At 41.3% G+C, this 13,780-nt stretch overlaps 1 non-coding gene across 1 annotated transcript; it reads left to right on the forward strand.

Annotated features, from left to right (window-relative positions):
• Nucleotides 1-11,930: 11,930 nt before the first annotated feature.
• Trnam-cau (transfer RNA methionine (anticodon CAU)) lies at nt 11,931-12,005 on the forward strand. Its single transcript has one exon. It is a non-coding gene; the product is annotated as a tRNA-Met (tRNA).
• The last annotated feature ends 1,775 nt before the right edge of the window (nt 12,006-13,780 follow it).

Genomic DNA, 13,780 nt, shown 5'->3' on the forward strand with positions numbered 1-13,780 from the left:
ACAAAGCAAATTTGAATCTTTCCAGTTGGTGTAGGTAGCATTTAGAAAGTTGGTGAGTGGTGTTGCTCAGTTAGTTAAGAAAAGAGAGGAAAAGAGGACCTAGAATAAAGCTATGAGGAAAGGCACCGTCAAGGCACCTCTGTGCCTGACTTGCATCCTTCTAGCCCATCTCTTTAAACTAAAAAAGAATTTTTTTAAGTCATTGCTAAGGGCAACTAGTTAGGCTGATACCCCATCAACTCCTCCCCTCAGCTGCCTGTCGAATCTCTAGTTTACAGGGAATGCCTGTGGGGACCCACTGAGTTGTTAGGACATGTGGGAAGGCCTGGATACTAGGGGGTGGTCAGTGACCAGAATACAATGAGAACCCAAACGATGCACTTCTTATATTCAGTGAACCTAAGAACATAATACTTCTCTGAACGCTGAATATTATAAACATGATGCTATGAATAACATGACACATACAACAATGCATAAAATGCATTATGAATATAAATGTTCATAAACTGAACGATTTTACATAAATGAGGCGGTCTTGACCCACAGAGTAGACAGGGTTTCCAGAATCTTCTTCCTGGCATGCTCAGTGTAATTTGAGGAATATTGGGAAGACTGTTAATACTCCTTAGAGTCTTTTCTCATGCATTGTTTGCTGCCTGAAATTTGACCTTCAGCATGGTTTTTTTCCAAAAGACGTTGGGTTTTGTTTATGCAAGTCCTCCAGGGAGGGAAAAACACTTTGAAGTTTTTAATCTAAATACTATTGAGAAAAAAAAAAATTGTAGGAGTGCTTGTGGACACTTTGATGAACATGTCACATAATACCAGTCCTGTGGGGGGGGCGGTGCACTTAGGAGAGAGGAAGAGGCTTCAGAGTCTTGAGAGATGAAGCTTGAAAAAGAAGTAGAATATGACAACAGTTTGTAGAAGGTGAAGAAGAGGCAAGCTGAAGGTCTGAAATTCGCTGTTACTCTAAAAATTTTCCTAGTGACGACAAAATCTTGTATTACAATGCGTCTTGTAGATATACCAGATACTCAGGGAAAAGGAAAAGGAATTTCTCATGTATCACTGCTGAGCACTGGGAAACTTGCTGCAGTACAGAAGGGAGCAAGAAGTGGCAGGATGGTGACAAACCCAAAGCAGGAGTGACAAGTATTTCAGGCCAGCTGAATTCTGCTGATGAGAAAAATGCTCAAGGACTAGCAAGGTATAATCTGGGACAGATTACAAAGGAGCACAGGATTTGGAGTGAGAAGCCTCAGGGGGTTATAGAATTTATTCTCCTAATTATCAACTTAAAATAAAGATGCTAATAACAATACTAATATTTACCTTATTGGATTGCATGGATTCAAATCCTGATTTCTGTTGTCATTAGTTCCTAGTTCATAGATACTGGGAACTCACTTTACTTTGTAAAGTTTACTTTACTTTTCTTTTTTTTTTGGAAGGGATTCCCTTTGCTGACATTTGACTTAAAGTCAACTTGTTAGAAGCAAAGCCTCTTTATCCTGTCTTCCAACCATGAGGCCAGTCTGATCATGAGATCGCTAAAGATGCCCACTTTCAGATAGAGAGCCAGAAGCATGTGGTTAGTATTTGGATATTGTCCTCATGTTATTTGGTAAGGATTAAAAGGGGCATCTGATTGAGTAAATAAATGGAGAAGAGATAAATCTCCCTTGCGGGATTCCAAATAATTTATGTATATATTCTACCCTTAAGGATGTGGAAATAATTCCACTCCTCAGGACTGTGTATAGAGACTTTTTTTCCAGAGAGTATGGAAAGGGGGCGGGAGAGTAACTTTATTGGGGATAAACTTGACAATACTACCTTAGCCAGATGATTAAGGTCAAAATCATTAGTAAAGAACATGTCCTTGAGGGCTAGGAGTGTGGCTCAGTGGCAGAGTGATTACTTAGCACGTGTGAGGCCCTGGGTTGGATCCTCAGCACCACATAAAATAAAGGTGTTGTGTCCATCTACAACTAAAAAAATAAATAAATAAATAAATAAAAAAGAATATGTCCTTGAATGTACACTGGACGAGATTTGATAAGAAAGGCATTTTGCACCCGTGATCCTCTTCCTCCAAACTCACAACCCCATCTAATTGTGAGGGAATACCAAACACTTCCCAATAGCTGGCCATTCAAATAACAAGAAGGAGAAGCCGTGCACGGTGGTGCACATCTGCAATCCCAGCAGCTCTGGAGGTTGAAGCTCCAGTTCAAAGCCAGCTTCAGCAATTTAGAGAGGCCCTAAGCAACTCAGTGAGACCCAGTCTCAAAATAGAATATTTTTAAAATTTTTTAAAGGTCTGGGAATGTGGCCCTGTGGTTACACGCCCCTGGGTTAAATTCCTAGCACCCAAACCCAAATCCAAACAAAAAAAAACCTACCTGACCTGTACTTCTCAAAACTGTCCAAGTCAGAGCTGGAGTTGAGGGTCAGCGGTAGAGCACTTGCCTTGAACGTTGACTCCTCCCCTGGGTTTGATCCTCAACACCGCGTATAAATAAATCAATTAAATGAAGGTTCATGGACAACTAAAAATTTTTTTTAAAAAACAGTCAAAGTCATCAAAAACAAGGAAAGTCTGAGAACCTTTTGCATCCAAGAAGAGTTAAGGAAACAGGACAACTAAATGTATTCTGGAACAAAAATGACTTTAACTTAAAACTAAGGAAAAGGGTAGGCTTTATTTAGTAATGACGTATCAATATTGGTTTATTAAGTGTAACAAATGTAGCAGCCTCAGGTGAGATATAAATCATAGAACAAACTAGGTGGTGGTGCATGTGGTGCAATTTTTCTGTAAATCTAAAACTGCCTTAAAAATAAAGTTGTTGTTTTTTTAAAGTTTACTAAGAAGAAAAACAAAACAAATTTTTAAAAGAATAACAGAAAAGATGTTTCAGGGCAGAATAGGATTACTGACAAATTAATTATAGAGATAGTAATTGTTCTGAAGGTTCAGTGGAGGAAAATGACCACTTGAGGCCAAAATGACCAGGGAATGCTTCAGGCAGATGAGGATTTGCAATGTCTCTAAAAGAATGATAAGACATTTACAAGTAAAATTTTTATTTACAAGTAAAAGTTGGAGCACCTTCACCTTATGAATAATTGTAGTGTCTTGATTAATTGATGGATTATTCCGTAAGTCTAAAGTAAATTTAAATATGTCTAGTACTATTTAGTAATATGTAAGTATTGGTTTTATGACATAAATCTGAAGGTACAAAGAGAACTTCTTGTTTGTGTTCTTTCTAAATTTTTTGGGGGGAGGGTCAGGAATTGAACTCAGGGGCATTCAACCCCTGAACCACAACTCTGGCTCTATTTTGTGAGACGGGATCTCACTGAGTTGTTTAGCACCTCGCTTTTTGCTGAGGCTGGCTTTGAACTCACGATCCTCCTGCCTCCGTGTACTGAGCTGCTGAGATTACAGGTGTGCACCACTGCGTCCAGGAGTACTCTTTCTAAATATTTTAAAAATAAAATAATTAGAAACATTTAAAACAAAACAAATAGCAAAAAAAGAACATTTGAAACTTTTTTTTTTCTTTTCTTTTTTTTTTTTTTGTGGTGCTGGGAATCAAACCCACGGGTTCGTGCTTGCAAGGCAAGCACTTTACCAACTGAGCTATCTCCCCAGCCCCATTCAAAACCTTTTGACCAGCCTCTGTCTAGACTATTCCACAAGCAATAGCTGCTCCTTAAAATAGCAATGAGGAATGAAACTAATTGAAAGAGTCAAACTGAAGCCCCTTGAGGGTTCGCATCTCTTCGACTCTGCAGTGCTTGGAAGGTATTCAGTGATCCTGAATCTAACCCTTTCCCCCAGTCTCTTTGACTATGGGTGCCTCCATCTGCTCATTAAGAATCACTACACATGCAGGGGAGTTATAGAGAATTACAGAGGAATGTTCTCTGTAACACTCCAGGACACATCTGAAATTACAGAGGAAATTGATGGCCTCCTAGTAAAATATAATGTATCCAAGTTGATCTCAGAATAGGAAGAAAATCTAAACAGATCAATATCCATAGAAGAGATTAGAAAGGTAATTATTTATTTATTTATTTGTTTTTAAAATAGCATTTATTTTTTAAATGTTAATGTGTGCATTACAGGAAAAATAAAAACACAAGCAAAGAACAAAGTCATTCAGTCACAAGCAGCTTAGTTGGACGTGTCCCTCCAGGTCGTGCATATACATACACAATATCCCATTTGTGATTGAGATTGTAGTGTGTATCATGCTTTTCCACACATCATGAATATTCACCAATTCAAAATCCCAAAGCTACATGAGTATTTTTGATAACCAAGAATACACTATACTAACTCAATCTGTTATCCTTTCTTGGGGACAAAAATTTCATTGAAGACAGAAATGGCAACAGGCCTCTAGGATAGACATATTGGCAGAGTTACAACTAAAATAATGCATTCCCTTAATGCTCAATTTAAAATGAGACAAAGCAACAGGATACACCAAGCTTGTTTCATTACCAGATTTCTACTAAAGTATTAGCAAGAATGCATGTTCCCAGTGAATTAAAGTATTCCTATAGTACAGCCAGAAGATGCACACACCAGTGGCTCACATGGAAATGTCAATCCTTGAGCACTTGCTCCTGTCTTTCCCTGTGTGCACCCCTGTGCCCCTTTGCTGCCAGCCTAACGAGCAAGTCCTGATACACAAAGCCCAGAGACAAAGCAATTCCATGTCCCAGATGCATCTTTTCTATCAATTATAACTAAAAGTTATTTACAAATTGGCTAATTCACTAGCTCTACTTTTTATGATTCACTGTTACCCTCAGGACATCTAGAAAGCTTAGATGTTGTGAAATAAAGTATGAACTTTGTGCACAATAAACACAAGTACTTTACCAAAAATGCATATAGATCTATGGTTATAATCTAAACCTGCCTTCCAGATATGGAGCTACTAGCAAAGAGCATGTCCCCTCACCCTTTCTCTTCTCCCTCAGCACCATTTCAGTGACTAAATTCAGGACTACCCCTAGCTCCAAGAGGTGGATTAACAAGGGTCATTCCCAGAAGACAGTTCTTCCTAAAAACTAACAAGGATATTTATATAGGGATTATTTTGCTACTTCTAACAAACTTTGGGCATTAGGACTTATCCTTTAATACCCAGCAATACTAACTAAAATGCACATATAACAATGGCTAGACAATCGGAACTAATCTAAGGGCACAGAGTGCTTCTCTATGCATACTTTCTCATTCCCCCACCCACCACCCAGTGAATCTTCCACGTATTCTCCAAGACATCAAGTTCAACAATTCCATTCTCCTAAATGGCAACCATTCCTATACAGTAACAAAAAATACTTAAAAGGCATTACTTTAGTCCTTAACTTTTACCATGTGTTGTGCACCTTTAAACATCTAGAAACACTAGATGTTTCCAACAAGGACCTAAGTTTTAAACTATACATACAGTAGCACTGAATAAACTGCAACTTACTGAACAAAGGCTACACTCTGAAGCAAAACCCCCTCTTTTTAAAGGCTAGAATTTGAAAGTGTCTTCCAAACAAGAACATTCTGGCCTAGAACCCTTCCCCTTCTAGTTTCTTATCAACACAGGGGTCAGGTCTATGCATCTGTAATGCTGAGAGATGACTAACAATTTCACTTCCTAAGTGGTTTTAAGAACAGTCTTTCCTATGAATTTAACATGAAGCATACTCAATGTGTTAGTTTACTAACTCTACTTGTCATACACTGGCAACCTGTTTAACATCTAGATAGACTAGATGTAAATTAGGACTTGTGTCCTTTATATGCACTATTTACATAGTAAAACAAAACTCAGATATAAGAGACAATGGTCAATCTTGCTTCACAGAAAATACGTTGGTATAAAGCCCTTTGCATTTTCTTTTCCTTCTTCCTCCCTGAACAGCACAAATACCACGTGTACTGCTCAGAGAACTGTTTTGATCATTCCATTTCTAAAAGACAGTTATTTCATTATGGATTTTAACAAAAAGATATCTACAAAATGTTTTATTTACTACCTCTACTTTTAACATACTTTGTGCACTTCTAAACATCTAGAAAGACTAGATGTTTCAAATAAGGACTTAAGTTTGTCCACTGTGTACATAGTAGTGTTAAATAAACTACACACATGTAACAATGGTTACATCTGAAAGTGTCTTCTAAGTAGGATCACTCTGGCCTAGAATCCTTCATTTCTTCCACTTCTTTCTCCCATGTCACATGTGCCACATCTGAGTGTCACATGATGTTATAATTTCACTTCCAAAAGTCCTTTTCAGAAGACTGCCTTTCTATGAATTTTAACACAAAGTGTACAAAATGTGTTAGTTTACTAACTCTACTTTTGTCATACATTGGCAACCTCTTTAATATCTAGAGACTAGATATTATAAAATTAGGACTCCTTTGTCCAGTATATATACAATACATACAGCACAGCAAAGTTAAATGAAATGCACATCACAGGGCAATGGGTAAGCTGAAGTTTTCTAGCACACTCTTAACAAAACATCCTTGCAACTTCTTCCCTCCCACCTCCCTCAACCCAGTGAACAAGTACAGACAGTATTCTGTTCAGAGGTGGCTTAACAATCCCAAACAGTATTTCCCATCACTTTTTAAAAGCTATTTACAAAGTTTTAATTCTACCACTTCTACTTTTAAATATATCAAGCACTTCTAAATATATAGAAGGACTAGACATAGAAAGGTAATTTAAAGCTAACATTTGAAAAAGCACCAGGCCCAGGTGGCTTTGCATCTGTGCTTCATTCACCTTCCTGTGCTCCAAGTAACCTGTTTGCTACTGACCTGCAAAGAGATAAGGAGCTTTTGCTAGAACACAGATCATCAGAGGAACACAGTGCTTCCTTCATCAACAAAATCTTACAAAAAAAAAAGAAAAAAAAGGGCCAAACTAAACAGGTTTATAGTTGTGAAGGTGACCTATACTTTACTGCCTGCAAATCACATTGCTTTATGAATGGATGATGTCTATGTTATTAAAACTAGTTTAGGCCACAGGGAAAAAATATTAAAAATCCCTCAACTATTATATGAAGCTGTCTTAATCTTAAAATCTAATTAAGGTACTATCAGCACAAAAAGAAAATGAAAGAAAGAAAAGGAGGAAGGAAAGCAAGAAGGAAGGAAAGAAGGAAATCAGGGAGGGAGGAAGGGAATGGAAGAGGCAGGAAGAGACTTCTAGATATCAGAGATCTGGCAGGAAACAAGGCAGGGCTTGGCTGTGGTGCAGGAAGACTGATCAGAGCATAAAAAACAAAACACCAGCAAGTGCTCTGAAGAAGACAGATCAGGGTCATGTGGTAGAGAGTTGTTGGGGCGGGGAAATCCACCTTAGTTGCATTAACAGAGGCTATTTTTTAAAATAACTTTTTAAAAATAGTTAATACATGCACTTAGTACAAAATTCAAAGGTAAATCAGGAGAGAGTACCCACTTGGGGGAAGAGTTTGAAAATTCCAAGTTGGTGATTCAAAACAAATTTGGAGCTTGCGAGAGAAGCAAGAGCAGGGGCTGTGGGTTATGGGCTTCTGCCCAGAGGGCTTGGAAGGCCTCAGGGCCAGGACCTAATGCTCCTGTGTTCATAAACAATTTAAATCGCTGGAAATAGTTTATTATCCATTGTTAAGTTATTGCCAGATGTTGTTTTTCTTTTTCTTTTTTTGATTACCGGGGATTGAACCCAGAGGCACTCACTGAGCCACATCCCCAGCCCTTTTTTTGTGGGGGGGTGCTGGGGATCAAATTTGGGGGCACTCGACCCCCAAGCCACCCCCAACCCTATTTTGTATTTTATTTAGAGACAGGGTCTCACTGAGTTGCTGAGCACCTTGCTTTTGCCAAGACTGGCTTTGAACAGAGATCCCAGTCGCTGGGATTACAGGTGTGCACCACCATGCCAGGCTTCTTTTCCTTTTTTTTTAAAGAGAATTTGGAAGAACTGATCTTCCTCAAAGGAAAAGGTAAGTGTATATACAGGGCGCAGAATTGTAGCTTTCTGGCATAATCAAGGGAGCAGCAGGAAAAAGAGAAGAGGTCCCACAGGCACTAGACACCAATGTGTACCAAGCACCTTTGCTTGTGTTACATCGCTTTCTGGGACTTGGAAGCTTCTCTTCTGACCAGAGCTCTTTCCCCTTTCGAAAACTAACCAGAGCTGCCTGACTTGGAACCCGGGGAAGAGACGCTGCCACACGACTGCTCCTGTGGGAAGAGAGAGAAGGGGCAAGAGGGAGGCAAAGGGGTGGGCGAGGAGGACTCCTCCAGCTCCAGCTCCTCCCACATGGGTATCCATTACATTGCCTCTCGATGAGCCACCTAAAATTCTCCTTCCATAGTATTTTGTCTGACAGAGACTCTTTCCTTGACCAAATTTCAGTTCTGCTTCTCTGAACCTTCTTCTCCACCAGGCCTCTGCTTGGGTGTATTAGCAAGAATCCTGCTAAATTAGTTTAGCAAGAATCTCCTCACCCTTGAGGTCTGATCAGCATTGACATCTGACCAAGTTCCTCCTCTGCTGCCTTTGATGTCTGAGTTTTTGGCCCGCCTTTAGCAAGAATTCCTGTTAGGTCAACTTAGCAAGAATCTCCCTACTATTGTTGTCTCCCCCCAGTAATTTTCCATTCGCTGACCTACTCACTGTGCGCCTGTGTTCAGAATTAAGTCTGAATGTCTCTCCCTTACTACAATAATTTTTCTTTCTTTCTTTTTTTTTATTTTTGTTTTTTTTTTTGGTACGGGGGATTGAACCAGGGGCACTTAACCACTAAGCCATATCCCAGCCCTTTTATTTTCTATTTTGGATAGGGTCTGGCTAATTTGCTCAGGGCCTTGCTAAATTGCTGAGGTTGGCCTCGAATTGGCGGATCTTCCTGCCTCAGCCTCCCAAGCAGCTGGGATTGCAGACATGTGCCCCCGTGCCCAGATGCAATAATCCTAACAAAATCTCCCTTATTCTAACAAGTGTCAGAATAATTTTCTTTGTTATTGTCCTACCTTCAGGCTGGCAAAGTAATTGAACTTGATCTTCTCTGCAAATCAACAGCTCTCCCCTCTTCCTCTGGCTGTTGGTCTGCAGCTCAGCACTTATCTTTCAGGTTGTCAGTGACCCTTTAGCACAAAGATTGCTCCATCCCTTTTCCGGTCAAATGACCATTACTCAATCTGTGCTCTCTTCCGATCCTAACTTTAACACTGAGGTACCATTGGTGTCCCCCTTTTACAGAGGAGGACCCTTGTTTCGAGCATTTATATGATTGACTCAAAACTGTCCCCAAAACATAATAGACCTGGGATGCAAACCTGAACATTTCCACTCCAAAATGCCAAATCTTGAAATGTTGTTGATAGGGAAGGCACATCAAGAGAGGGACAAAGCTAAGAGCAGATGCTAAGTGACAGCGATTTGGCTTTGATGAACGAATACCTTGCCCTCTTATTCCTCCTTATTTTTCTCCCTCCATTCAGAGCTCTCTCTATTGGAAGCTGATGGCAAACTCGGCTTTGATATGGTTAAAACAATTTCAACTGAACCAACAGAAGGTTTAACAACTAGCAGGAGGTCGCTTCCCAGAATAATATCTTATTAGAATGAAATTGAAATCCCAAATTGGGCCGAGCTGCCCATGTGGGTCAGCCTGAGGATGTCTCCCTGAGCACGAACCAAGATCTCCTCTGTTCCTTTCTCCCCCCCCCCAGGATGGCACATATCAGGGATAAAGTGTCAGAAATCCTCCCCAACCTAGCCCCACCTTTGTCTGGGCTCTGAATCTGTGTCCCTTCTTCTTATCCCCCATTAAGAAAAGACACACAGTTGGGTATGGTGGCGCATGCCTGTAATACTGGTGGCTCAGGAGGCTGAGGCAGGAGGATCATGAGTTCAAAGACAGCCTCAGCAACTTAGCAAGCCAGCAACTCAGTGAGACTCTGTCTCTAAATAAAATATTAAAAAGGGCTGGGAATGTGGCTCCGTAGTTAAGCACTCTACATTCAGTCCCTCATATAAAAAAAAAAAAAAAAGAAAAGACACACACTCATTCCTCCATAGAAAAGGAAAGACACACCCTCATTGTTGAAGATACTCATAGAGTTCCCACAACCTTTCCAGACAGGAGGAGGCTCCTTGGCCAGGTTCCAGAACCTGAAGTCAACTGCCTTGGGCTTCCTCAACAAGCACATTCTCACATCTTAAAAAGGTGTCACAGCTAGGGTGTAATTTTCTAGGTGTCAGTGAACTTAAGCATTTCACAAGTTCTTTCCAGCACAATGGTCTCTGTCAGTACCTTTTCCACTCTCCCAAAAAATAGCTGTAACCCTCTAAAAGCATACTCTGCTTCCGTTCCTATCTGCAATTCCTCCTTGGGAAGCTGAGATCAATTCATCCATAGGACAGTATTGATTCTCTGCTAAGTGCTTTCTTCAGTTTTTTTTTTTTAATTATTTTTTTGAATAGATGTTTTATGTACACTGAAGAAATGTTCGAACAGCAATAAAAAGGAGCTGGTCGTGGTGGCACATATCTGTAATCCCAGCCACTGGGAAGGCTGAGGCAGGAGGATCATTAGTGCAAAGCCAGCCTCAGCAACTTAGCAAGGCCCTAAGCGACTCAGAGAGACCCTGTCTCTAAATAAATATTAAAAAGGGCCAGGAATGTGGCTCAATGGTTAAGAGCCCCTAGGTTCAATCCTCAGTACCAAAAAAAAAAAAAAAAAAAAAAAAAAAAAAGGCTGGGAATACAATGCAGCTCAGTGGCCAAGTGCTGCTGGTTTCAATCCTCAGTATACCACCCCTCCAAAAAGAAAAGAAACTTAGTGAGACCCTGTCTCAACTAAAAAAAAAAAAAGAAAAAAATTAAAAAGTCTGGAGATATAGCTCAGTGGTAAAGTTCAATCCCCAGTACCAAAATCAAAAACAAACAAAAAACAATAAAAAGATGCATAGTGAAATGTGAATCTCATTTCTGTTACAGATTTCTGGTCTAAATCTCTTACAGATTCAGAAATGCTCTGTGCATATTCAAGCCCTCTTGCCTTTTTACACAAATGATAACATAATGAATAACCTGATTTTTACCAATATATGTGGAAGATGGGAGCACTTCCATTCAGACAGGTCTAAAGGTTTTTGTGACTACAGAGCATTGCATTTTATGATGGGCCAGCATCGTTTGGGGTCAGACACTCTTCCCAAACTGACTTCAGATACCACATCCCACTGTCTTGCGCTAGATGTATGGGTAAAATGTAAGAGACAAAATGCTTGATAAGAACCATAGCAGCTGGGCGTGGTGGCACACACCTGTAATCCCAGTGGCTCAGGAGGCTGAGGCAGGAGGATCACAAGTTCAAGGCCAGCCTCGGCAAATAAAAGTCTTAAGCAACTTAGCAAGACCCTGTTTCAAAATCAAAAATTAAAAGGGCTGGGGATGTGACCTAATGGTTAGGTGCCCCTGGGTTCAATCTCTAGTACAAACCCCCCGCCAGAAACCATAGAATCAAATGACTATTTGGTTACAAGATACTGCTTCAGGAAACAGTTCCAGAGAAAGAACATTTTGTTCTTGCATTTGATATGGACCTTCTCTAGGCCAGGGTCAGGACCCTCACCCTGACCTCCTACCTTTTTAACTTCAGAGCCTATAGTTTAGGAGCCCATATTTCATGCCTAAGGGAAAGGGGGCAGATTGTGGGAGAGATCTTTCTCCGTCTTCACCTGTGTCAATGTGATAATTGTTTGCAAGGATGTTTCCTGTAAGCTCTTAACTTTTGTTTCTCTGGTGGAGAGGCTGGGGCAGTCAAGAATTGGAGAAAGGGGTGTGAAGAAGGGGATAAAAAATAAAATAAAGGGCTGGGGATATAGCTCAGTTGGTAGAGTGCTTGCCTCATAAGCACAAGGCCCTGGGTTCAAATCCCCAGTACCACAAAAAAAAAAAAAAAGAAAGAAAAGAAAAATAAAAGAATTGATAAAAGGGGATCAAATGAAGGTGTGAGTTGGAGGACCCCCAGGAGGGAAAGCTGGCTCTGAAGTCCAGCAGGGGCATGGAGAACAGACCCGGGTGGGAAGTGCGGGCAGATTCCTGACAGGGCAGCTCCATGCACAGTCAGGTACTGCCACGCTCTCACTCTAAGGCAGTTGATTCTACCTCACCTGTCTGCACTGAGGCCTTTCACCTCTGCTGAGCTCCCAGGTGAGGGAACTGGACAAATGTGGTTTTCAGAAAAGACAGTTCTCTACATTCCAAGGAAGGGAACCACAGGTTTTCTAATGCCTAAGATGGCCTGAGTGTTCCTGGCAGACCTGAGAGACCAGGCTCTGTGCTCCTCACTCCTGCTCAAGTCAGAGCAGGGGCGTGTTGTTGCCTGTCCCTGTCCCCAGTCCAGCAAAAATGCACTCTGGAAAAACATCATCTTGGGTCTTTGTCTTGTTGTCTGTGATTTGCTTCAAAATAGATTGGCTTTGGGATTATAATACATATATGTGAGTTGGTTTTGATCCATAACCATAAATCAAAAGCTACTGCCTTGCCCTGTTCGAGCTACCCAGGGAGGTGTCCGTACAGCATTGTTCTTGATTCCCGTTGTAACTTAAAGGAAAACTGTCATGATGTCTAGAGCCCTTGACGTCCAGCAAATGAAGGAAGAGGATGTCCTCAAATTCCTTGCAGCAGGAACCCACATAGGTGGCACCAACCTTGATTTCCAGATGGAACAATGTATCTGCAAAAGGAAAAGCGATGGCATCTACATCATACATCTGAAGAGGACCTGGGAGGAGCTTCTGCTGGCAGCTCGTGCCATTGTTGCCATCGAAAACCCTGCTGATGTCAGTGTCATATCCTCTAGGAATACGGGACAGCGGTCTGTGCTGAAGTGTGCTGCTACTACCAGAGCCACTCCTGTTGCTGGCCGCTTCACTCGCGGAAGCTTCACTACCAGATCCAGGCAGCCTTCTGGTAGCCACGTCTTCTGGTGGTTACTGATCCCAGGGGCTTCTGTCAATCTGCTTACCATTGCTCTGTGTAACACAGACTCTTCTCTGTGGTATGTGGACATTGCCATTCAGTGCAACAATAAGGGGGCTCATTCTGTGGGTCTGATGTGGTGGATACTGGCCCTAGAAGTTCTGCGCATGCGTGGCACTATTTCCCATGAACACCCATGGGAGGTTATGTCTGATCTCTACTTTACAGAGATACTGAAGAGATTGAAAAGGAAGAGCAGGCTGCTGCTGAAAAAGCTGTGACCTGGGAGGAATTTCAGGGTGAACGGACTGCTACTCAACCTGAGACTGCAGACTGGTCTGAAGGTGCTGAGCTGCCCTCTGTGCCTATCCAGCAGTTCCCTGCTGAAGACTGGGGTGCCCAGCTGGCCACTGAAGACCGATCTGCAGCTCCCACTGTTCAGGCCACTGAGTGGGTAGGAACAACCGCTGAGTGGTCTTGAGCTGTTCTGCAGACATTTAAGCAAAATGGAAATAAGGTTATGGAAAATAAACACCAGTTCCTTAAAAAAAAAATTACTGCCTTTAGTTGAATGTTCTCACCATAGGGGTGGGGATGGGGCGGGTAGGGAAGAATAGACGTCTTTGGATTAGACAAAGGGAAATGAAGAGAAGGGAGGGGATTGGGAATGGGAAAGATAGTAGAATGAATCAGACATAACTTTCCTATGTTCATACATGAATACGTGACCAGTGTAA

This window comes from Sciurus carolinensis, chromosome 5, assembly GCF_902686445.1.
Source record: "Sciurus carolinensis chromosome 5, mSciCar1.2, whole genome shotgun sequence".
In the NCBI taxonomy this organism is placed as follows: domain Eukaryota; kingdom Metazoa; phylum Chordata; class Mammalia; order Rodentia; family Sciuridae; genus Sciurus; species Sciurus carolinensis.